We start from the raw sequence: 7,786 nt of genomic DNA on the forward strand, positions 1-7,786 counted from the left end.
TTTGGTGGAAGAATGCAGATGTTCATTGTTGCTGTATCAGATTCAATGTGACTTTTTTTACCTCCACCCATGTTCTATATTCGAAAAGCAAACATTTTCTCTGTGCTATCTTGCGGCTCTCCCATATTTTCCTTTTTTTTTTCATTTAATCTTGCATCAGGCCACAGGAAACTTGGCACATCTCTCAAAGTTCCACCCATCTCTTTGTCAGAAAAAAACCCCAAAAAAACCCTCTTGCTGATGTCGAAATTAAGAAACGCCGCTTGATTTTTCAAACAAGGGGAAAACTGTTTCTTAGCTAACATGCAGCAAAACGAAAGTCATCAACTTTGCCTCAGAAATAAAAGCTTATGTCTGTGCTTGATTTCAGCTGTTTACCCATTAAAATCTGGAGGACAAAAATGTGGGCAAGCAAACCTGGAAAAATAGTTTGATGCTTGTTCTGCCAAGAACGTCTGTCTCCATTCTACTCAATCGAGAGCAAAATGTGTCTCCAGTAAAACATGGTTGTGGAACACTTTACTCATCCATCCATTCCACCAGACATGTGCACTGGCCAAAAATACTGAAGCGATGACACTGTAAGAATGTATACAGTCGTGTATGTATATAATTAGCTGAAAATTCATATCTTTGTTATGAATGATGCAGCCTACCTAGACGACATTTTAAGCCATCACCTTTGCGTTTCTTATGCAAATGCATTCATTCATGCATGTAATTCTTATATATTATATAATTTTTTTTAAAATAATATATAATCCAATCCAAAAAGGTCAGCGTAATTACTATTTTAATTATATTTTTATAATTACTTGCACTAAAGTAACTTGTTCAATTTAAAGATTTGAAGAAATTTAAAAATCTATTATTTCACGTTTTTATGAGGTTAGTATAATTTATTAGGTTTAGATTTATATAATTAATTGCACTGAATTGACATCTGAAATTAACAGCCCTAATAAAAAACTGAACTGAACTGAGAAAAATAAATAGTTTATGTAGTATTTTATGTTGTACACTGTAAAAAAAAAAAAGTTGAGCCAACTTAAAATTTTAAGGCAACCAGCTTCAGCAGATTTTTGAGTTTTCTCAACTTGTTGTTTTAAGTTTATAAAACAAAAAGTTGAGAATCTCGAATAAGAATAATCAGAGAACTCAAAAATCTGCTGAAGCTGGTTGCCTTAAAATTTTAAGTTGGCTCAACTTTTTCTTTTCTTTTTTACAGTGAAACAAGGCCAGTGGATGTTTTATTATTTTTATTTATTTATTTGTAATATTTGAATATAAAATATTTTTTAATAACATTCTAAATTGGCAGCCATTATGAATTTTTTTTTTTTTTTTTAAATGGATGGCTTATTTCATGTTTTAATGAGGTCAGTGGGATTTTTTGTTCTATTTTTGATAGCTTAATATGTTAAATTGACAGCCCTGATGAAAACTGAAAAATAAACATTTAAATGTACTATTTCATGCTGGTGCAAGGTCAGATTTTTTAATGATATATGTTTGAGTTGCTAAATATGACTTCTTCCTCCTTTTTTGGGGGGGGGGGGGGGGGGGGGGGCTATTCTGTAATGATTGGCAATCAATCTATCAGCCCACACACATTACACTGTTTACAGTGTGTAAAAATCATCCCTTATGAAATGTTTATAAATGTTTGTGACAGCTGCATAACAGCGCATGGAGGCATGATTACATGCAACATGACTTGTTTCATAGAGTTTATATTAGCAGAGAAGGGAACTGAAGTTGGCTTAGACTCTTTTGTGAACACGTGTTCAATATTGGTATTTCTTAACCTCTGTATAAAGCCAGGTGATCCTTGAATCTGCGCATTGGGTTTTTGTACTTTCCCCAGAGTGAAAAATATGAGGTTATGTTGTTACCCAAGGCAACAATAATGCTGAGATATCATGTAAACATTGAGAAAAATATGGCTTTAATTATTTTCCATTAACCCTGGTTTATTTCACAGCTAATTGAATGCAGATTCAGAAATAGAACATGCTGTAGGCTAAACTAAAGCCTCGCTATATCTCCTCAACACAAAGAATTCAATGCACCTCACTGTGTTGTCTCCTAAGGGTTCAGACAAGGCCAAGTAATAGTGCAACCAAAATCCATTACCACTTACTTCTGCTTTTTCATGTCTTGCATCAGTGAAAACCAAGTGTGTGCCAATTATTTCATAATGTAAGATGTAAAAGAGAGAAATATGCTCTTCTGGTGCATACTTTTCAAAAAGATTGGCTTTGCAGACACCCATTACAAAAATGTTACTATACTATAATTTTATAAGTGTAGTAACCATGTTTTTTGGCAGACTGATTGCTACTTGTAAACACAGTTTTACAACAAATACCATGGTTAAACTATGGTTAGTGTAGCAAAACCATGGTTAACCATGGTTTAACTACAGTAACCGTGTTTTTTTGTTGTTGTTGTAAAACGTCTCAGGTTACGTATGTAACCATGGTTCCCTGAAGGGAACGAGACACTGCGTCGAAAACGCATATGGGAACGCCTTCAGCGTGACCAGGCTCTGAATATGATGTGTAATCAGTCAAACAAGGGCGAGGCGTCACGGGCGGGGTGACGTCACGACCAGGAAGCATATAAGCACGTGCGGCGGAGCCGGCTTCAGCTTCAAGTCATGAAGCAAGCGCTGGCAGGGATGCCGGAAGTGTGGCAACGCGACGCAGCGTCTCGTTCCCTTCAGGGAACCATGGTTACATACGTAACCTGAGACGTTCCCTTCCAGGAACTTCGAGCTGCGTCGAAAACGCATATGGGAACGAGATACCAACGCCGCCAGACTGACAAGTCCCTGCCTGGTGTCAGGACGAAAGGACAGAGGAGCCGGGAGTGGCTCGGATGTCGAGGTCATAGAACCTAACGAAAGTCAGGGGCGTGGACCACCCAGCTGCGTTGCAGATGTCCTGCATGGAACACCTGCCCAGAAGGCCTCGGAGGCCGCCACACCTCGGGTTGAGTGCGCTCTGACTCCCACCGGCGGGGGGAGCTCAGAGGCCTCGTATGCCAAAGCCATGGCACCCACAATCCACCTACTAAGAGGAGGGCTTCGTAGTAGGAAGACCCCTCTTAGGCGGACCATAGCACACGGGCAGCTGGTCCGCTTTCTCCACAGGGAGGGCCTGTGGATGTATGCGTCTAGTGCTCGCACTGGACACATACGGTTGTGCTTCTCCTGGTCTGGCTCCCCGAAGGGAGGAGGACAGAAGGCCTGCAGTACGACCGGCTGTGGAACGACCGATGGGACCTTCGGAACATACCCCACGCGGGGGTAGAGGAATACTTTCGCCGAACCGGGCGCAAAGTGAATAGAGGCCGTAGTCAGGGCCTGAAGGTCACTCACCCTCCTCAGAGAGGTGATAGCCAATAAGAAAACGGTCTTGATAGTGAGGAGTCTCTCAGTTATCTCCTGAATGGGCTCGAAAGGTGCATTGCACAGAGCCTCCAGAACCACAGCCAGATCCCACGTAGGGACGAGATCGTACCGGAGGCCTCAGCCTCAGCGCACCGCGGAGGAAACGTGTAACCAGGGGGTGTCTACCCACTGACTGGCCACCGGTAAGGGCATGGTATGACGAAATAGCTGCCACGTACACCTTAACAGTGTAATGGGTTACCCCTGCGGAGAAACGGGCCTGCAGGAACTCCAGTACTGCACCAACGGGGCAGTTGACTGGGTCGAGCTGGCGGTCCCCGCACCAAGAAGTGAAGAGCCTCCACTTCAAGGCGTATAGTTTCCTCGTAGAGGGAGCTCTGGATTGGAGGATGGTCTCGACAACCTCGGTTGGCAGACCGGAAGCTATGAGCTGTGCCCCCTCAGGGCGTCACACCAACAGCTTCCATCACTCCGGGCGAGGGTGCACCTCGGTGCCCCCGGCCTGTGAGAGGAGGTCCCTCCTGACGGGCACTTCCCACGGAGTGCCGTCGAGGAGAGATATCAGGTCCGAGAACCATACTCGGCCCGGCCAGAACGGTGCTACTAACAGTAGACTGACCTCGTCCCGGCGCACTCTCGCCAGAACTCCAGGGAGCAGAGCGATCGGGGGGAAGGCGTACAGACGGAGCCTCGGCCACGTCTGTACCATAGCGTCCAGTCCCAGAGGAGCTGGAGGGGTCAGCGAGAACCAGAGAGGACATTGTGCTGACTCTTGAGTCGCAAAGAGGTCCACCTGGGCCTGGCCGAAAATACCCCAAATCTGCTTCACCACCTCGGGGTGAAGCCTCCATTCCCCGGGCCTCAGCCCCTGCCTCGACAGGATGTCTGCTCCCACATTGAGATGCCCAGGTATGTGCATAGCTCTCAGAGATAAGAGCTTGCCCTGGGACCACACAAGGATCTGGTGTGCCAGCTTGTACAAGGGGCGCGACCGCAGACCTCCTTGGTGGTTGATGTAAGAGACCACTGCCGTGCTGTCGGTGCGCACCAGCACGTGGTGATCTCTCAGGTCTGGGAGGAAGTGCTTGAGTGCACGGAACACCGCTAACATCTCTAGCCGATTGATATGCCACGTCAGGTGGCAACCTCTCCACAGACCGCGGGCAGGGTGGCCACTCATGACCGCACCCCAACCGGTGAGGGAAGCGTCCGTCGCTAGCGAGACGCGGCGACAAGGAGCTCCCAACACCGGGCCCTGGGACAAGAACCAAGGATTCCTCCACATGTCGAAGGCACGGACACAACGGCGTGACACTTTGACAGCGCGGAGTGAGTTTCCCCTCAGGGAGACCCCCTTGGTCTTGAGCCACCACTGTAGGGGTCTCATGTACAGCAGGCCAGAAGGTATCACGCTGGACGCAGCTGCCATGAGCCCCAGCAGTCTCTGAAACTGCTTGACAGTGAGTGACTGGCCTTCTCGCACTCTCCTGACTGTAGTAAGGATCGACTCGATCCGAGCAGGGGACAATCGTGCCTGCATCGTGGTCGAATCCCACACCACGCCTAGATAAGTGATTCTCAGAACCGGAGAAAGCACACTTTTCTTGGCGTTCAGTCTCAACCCCAGTTCTTTCATGTGGGCGAGAACGACATCTCGATGCCGAACCGCCAACCGCTCTGATTGAGCGAGGATCAACCAGTCGTCGATATAATTGAGTATGCGGATGCCCTGAAGCCGCAACGGGGCCAGTGCCGCATCCACACACTTTGCTAGGCCGAAGGGAAGAACCCGATATTGGTACGCTTTCCCCCCAAAGGCGAACCTCAGGAACTTCCTGTGAGAAGGAAGGATGGAAACATGGAAATATGCGTCTTTGAGATCTATCGTGACAAACCAGTCCTCGGACCTGATTTGAGTCACGACCTGCTTGATAGTAAGCATCCTGAACTTCAGCTTTCTGACTGAGCGGTTCAGTAGACGCAGATCCAGTATGGGCCTCAGCCCTCCATCCTTCTTCGGAACAATGAAGTACCGGCTGTAGAAACCGGACTGGGTCTCGTGAGGAGGAACCAACTCGATGGCTTCCTTCCTCAGCAGAGTACCAACTTCCTGTTCCACAACCAGAGCCTGCCCGGGGCGGACCGCAGTCATAACAACCCCGCAGAACGGCGGGGGTGGCCCGCCGAACTGAATACGATAGCCTTTCGCTACGGTCTGCAGGACCCAAGGAGACACATTCGGCAGCCGCTGCCAGGCTGTCAAATGCTCTACTAAGGGAATCAGTCTCTCGAGACTGACCTCTGGTGCAGCCAGACCGCTGTCTTGAAGCGGCGCACCGGCAGGAGACGCGTAATCTGGCGGCTGAGGCGAGTTTCTCGGCTCCGCGCTGCCGGGCGGACAAACCTGAGAAATATACTCGCTGGGACCGGCTGTGCCCTGGAACAGCGGCAGGGTCAGCAGACAAGTCCCTGGAGGGCACCGAGGGGAGACGGTCACCGTGTGCCGCGGTGTAAGCCGCTCCACCCCGGTAGGGGTCGTCCTCCGTAGTCCTGGGGCTCACCCGTCAGGATCTCTGAACGAACCAGACCCTGCAAGGCAGGACCCAAAGAGACACATTCGGCAGCTCGCTGCCCAATGATCTTCTAAGGGAATCAGTCTCTCGAGACTGACCTCTGGGTTCAGAGAAGCGGCCAGACCGCTGTCTCGATGCGGCGCACCGGAATGAGACGTGTAATCTGGCGGCTGAGGCGAGTTTCTCGGCTCCGCGCTGCCGGGCGGACAAACCTGAGAAATATACTCGCTGGGACCGGCCGTGCCCTGGAACAGCGGCAGGGTCAGCAGACAAGTCCCTGGAGGGCACCGAGGTGAAGTGGTCACCGAGTGCGGCGGTGCAAGCCACTCCACCCCAGTAGGGGTCGCCCTCCGCGGTCCTGGGGCTCGCCCGTCAGGACCTTTTGCGCGAGGAGCTGGTATGCGGAGGAGGCTGCGCCCGCCCAGCAGCCACCTGAGTTTAGAGAGCGTGCATACCCTCTGCCCACCAAAGATGTTGTAAGCAGAGCAGGAGCCTTCAAAGGCGATGCCGTGGAGGGAGACAGATAGCTCGCAAGCTCTGTTCAACCCGCGGCATCATCGCCGCATACCCGCGCTCATTCAGTTCCCGCGGGAACGACTGGCCGGGACGAAAAAATTTCACCCGCGATCTCGACACCTCGGTGAGGAGATCGGGGAAAACGGAAGGCTCCTGTGTAGAAGTAGCTCTCTGGGGCGAGAGAGGCGGCGAAACCTCGTCAACGCTCGTCACATCAACCTCCTCGGAGGACGCAGCGTCAAGCCCTCGTCTCGGGGGAAGAGACCGCTTCCGAACCGAGAGATGGGGCGCCAGATCAGGCGCAGGAGGAGATAGGGACATGCCCGTCTGACTCTCGCCAGCCAGATCAGCCTTTTTCTCTTTTTATTTTTTTTTTTTCTCTCCGCAAGCCCCGCGAGCGCAGCCGCCGCTCTGCCTTTTTTTCTGATTTAAAGGCAGAAGCGGGACCGGCTTTATTCATTTTATGCTTGTGCAAACACTGCAGCTTACAAAGCTTTCATAGTTATATCATATTGGGGTGACAGAGGCGGCGAAACCTCGTGAACGCTTGTCACATCAACCTCCTCAGAGGAAGAGAGACGAAGCATTGAGCCCTCGTCTCGGGGAAGAGACAGCTTCCACACCGAGAGACGGGGCGCCAGATCTGGCTGATACGGGAGGAGATAGGGACATGCCCGTCTCACACTCGCCAGCCAGATCAGCCTACGAGCCCCACGAGTGCAGCCGCCGCTCTGCCTCGGCAGCAGCGGGACCGGCACCGCGTGGGGAGCTCGCGAAGGCTCCCTTCTCGAAGAGAGCCCTCCGGGTGCGGAGACCGATTTTGCGTGCTCCGCACCCAGGCAGACCACGCGCAAATCGTGTGTGTCCTCGCTCATGATATAGCGAGGGCAAGGATGCACACACGACTCAAAGCATGGTCTGAAAGCTTCACCCCTGAGCTTGCCCTTGGCTTTGGCATGATACTGAATGCTTTCCACTTAAAACTAGGACAAACAACAGTAAATAAGACTGACACACACAGAGCGCTTCGCTGAATGACAAAAAGCTGAAGCCGGCTCCGCCGCACGTGCTTATATGCTTCCTGGTCGTGACGTCACCCCGCCCGTGACGCCTCGCCCTTGTTTGACTGATTACACATCATATTCAGAGCCTGGTCACGCTGAAGGCGTTCCCATATGCGTTTTCGACGCAGCTCGAAGTTCCTGGAAGGGAACCATGGTTAATTTTCGTAAGGGACAAAGTAGTTTTAGGCAACAGTTTTGGAATTTTCACTCTTGTG

This window comes from Barbus barbus (genome assembly GCF_936440315.1).
Source record: "Barbus barbus genome assembly, chromosome: 35".
Lineage (NCBI taxonomy): Eukaryota > Metazoa > Chordata > Actinopteri > Cypriniformes > Cyprinidae > Barbus > Barbus barbus.